This window comes from Macaca fascicularis, chromosome 18 (genome assembly GCF_037993035.2).
Source record: "Macaca fascicularis isolate 582-1 chromosome 18, T2T-MFA8v1.1".
Lineage (NCBI taxonomy): Eukaryota > Metazoa > Chordata > Mammalia > Primates > Cercopithecidae > Macaca > Macaca fascicularis.
Window position 1 is genome coordinate 17,844,094 of NC_088392.1, and position 2,778 is coordinate 17,846,871.

Consider the following 2,778-nt stretch of genomic DNA (forward strand, 5'->3'; position numbering starts at 1 on the left):
AAGGAAAAAAAATTTACATTACACTTCCGTTTGTGGTAGGTGCTTTGACCTCAGCACTCTCCTCCACTCTTGCCCCACTGCCCTGGGCCCACCCACCCTTCACCAGTGTTATAGGGGCTGCACCCACCCTCACCTAAAATCCAAAGCTACTTCTTCTATGCTGTAGAAAGGAACAGCCCCAGCTCTCTACCTCCTGCTCCAATTGTTCATAACCTCTAATCAAGATAATAGCAAAGGGGGCCGGGCACGGTGGCTCACACCTGCAATCCCAGCACTTTGGTGGGGCGGGTGTGCAGATCACTTGAGGCTAGTTCAAGACCAGCCTGGCTAATATGACAAAACCCCGTCTCTACTAAAAATACAAAAATGAGCTGGGCATGGTGGTGCACACCTGTAATCCCATCTACTCAGGAGACTGAGACGCAAGAATCGCTTGAACCCCAGAGAGAGAAGTTGCAGTGAGCTGCGATTGTGCCACTGCACTCTAGCCTGGGTGACAGAGTGAGACTCTGTTTCAAAAAAAGAAAAAAGATAATGGCAAAGATGTTTATGAGTCTGTTTTCACGCTGCTATGAAGAAATACCCTAGACTGGATAATTTATAAAGAAAACAGGTTTAATTGACTCACAGTTCCACATGGCTGGGGAAGCCTCAAGAAACTTACAATCACGGCAGAAGGCACCACCTCCCATGGCAGCAAGAGCGAGAATAAGCGCCAGCAGGGGAAAAGCCAGACGCTTATAAAACTATCAGATCTCGTGAGAACTCACTCACTATCACGAGAACAGCACGGGGGAAATCACCCCCGTGATTCAATTACCTCCACCTGGTCCCTCCCATGACAGGTGAGGATTATGGGAATTACAAATCAATATGAGATTTTGGGTGGGAACACAGTTAAACCCTATCAATGTTCAACGAAGTGTTATTTACAATAGCAAAAAGCTGAAAACCATATAAATGCATTATTAATACGCTTGAATACATAGCAATTCTGTTAGGTGAATTTGGGAATATTAAGAATTTTTAAGAACAAGGGAAGATGCACAACGAAATTTCAAAAAGGATATAAAATACAGCATAATCACAATTATTTTAAAATGGTGCTTAGCAAAAAAGCTGGACGGGCGCGGTGGCTCAGGCCTGTAATCCCAGCACTTTGGGAGGCCAAGACAGGTGGATCCGGAGGTCAGGAGATCGAGACCATCCTAGCTAACATAGTGAAACCCCGTCTCAACTAAAAATACAAAAAATTAGTTGGGCGTGGTGGCGGGCGCCTGTAGTCCCAGCTACTCGGGAGGCTGAGGCAGGAGAATGGCGTGAACCTGGGAGTCAGAGCTTGCAGTGAGCCGAGATTGCACCACTGCACTCCAGCTTGGGCGACAGAGCAAGATTCCATCTGAAAAAAAAAAAAGAAAGAAAGAAAAAAAAAGCTGGACAAAAATTAAACAATGGTAATAGGTTTATCTCTAGACTCAGGTCAGGAGCCGTCTTTTTTTCTTCCTGAATGTTTCTATCTTTTCCAGCTTTTCTGTGTGCATTATTTTATAGTTGGGAAAAAGCACTCTTGGTTATATTTTTAACTGTGTCTGTAGCTTCTGGGGCAAATAAGGCTTTGTTCCATTTCCAGTGCCTGTGTAAAGATGGTTAGTCATATCTGGTGCTAAATAAGAAGGGTGCCAATGAAAAATAATGGGGTCACGTTGTTCGCAAAGCTGATGCATTCTTTTATACATACAATTATGCTGGAAGCTTGTAATGTGCCAGGCACAGAGGGAGCCCCCGAGATAAGTTAGTAAGGCAAGGTCACGCTCCCAAGAATCTTACAAGATGAGGAGTGCCCACTTAAAATCTTGAAACGAAAAAAAAAAAAAAAAAAAACTTTTCAAGGATTTAAACAAACAATCTTGACCAAATGTAGAACAGTGATAACCTAAATGGGGTCCCAAATAGTTTTCCAAAACCTGTTCACTACCTTCTAGAGGGCTGGCTGTAAATCCCCGGCTTCCCTTTCAAATCCGCTCCCAGGAAGGGAATGGAAGATATTGCAACCTCCCCAAATATGGTTTGTGCTCAAGCCTCACCTCCGGGTCACATTTCCTCTTTCTATCGAAAGGCAGTTCCCCCCCATAAACTGCGCCGTGTTTAACAGGTCTTACCTTCCACGGTAATGAACTGGAGACCTCTCCAAGCATGCTCTGTAATCTGAATTGTGACATCTTGGATCCTCCCCAACATACAGAGCAATCTCCCTCCCACTTGCTCTCCTGGAGAGTCTCCTTTTCCCTGGACTTCACTGGGACAGTGATGCCATAATTCCGTCACTAGCAAAAGATCTAGACACACACACACACAGACACACACACACAGACACACACACCACTAAAGCCCTCTTTCTTTTCATTTTAAGCTAAATTTTGCCAAGTCACATCCATCTAGAATGAAAAGGTCCCAAACTACCCAAAGTGCTGGCTTCCTCAGCACTGAAGCAGACAGTTCCGTGCAGCGTGCAGCAGAGGGCTGCTCTCCTCTCCCTAAGCTCAAGCTCCGGGGGATGAACCTACGGGTGGCCATCCCTGGGGCTGTGCCCTGGGGAACAGTGGTGTCCTGGAAGCATGAGTAACAGGGCTGGAAATGACTCCAAGTCCCTGCATCCAAAGCTCCCTTCACAGACAAAGGTGCATGAGTTCAAGGGGGTTGTCCAAATTCCCACTGTTGGGGTCACAGTGACAAAGGCTCTCTCCTTTGACCAAACTTGAGTCAGGCTGCCAAGTCCTC

The 2,778-nt window shown here is 45.9% G+C and overlaps 1 long non-coding RNA gene across 1 annotated transcript; it reads right to left on the minus strand.

Annotated features, from left to right (window-relative positions):
* Nucleotides 1-597: 597 nt before the first annotated feature.
* LOC135968216 (uncharacterized) lies at nucleotides 598-2,556 on the minus strand. The gene is made up of 2 exons (XR_010582809.1): nucleotides 2,160-2,556; nucleotides 598-1,399 (listed from the first exon to the last, which is right to left on the minus strand). It is a non-coding gene; the product is annotated as an uncharacterized lncRNA (long non-coding RNA).
* Between the last annotated feature and the right edge of the window lie 222 nt (nucleotides 2,557-2,778).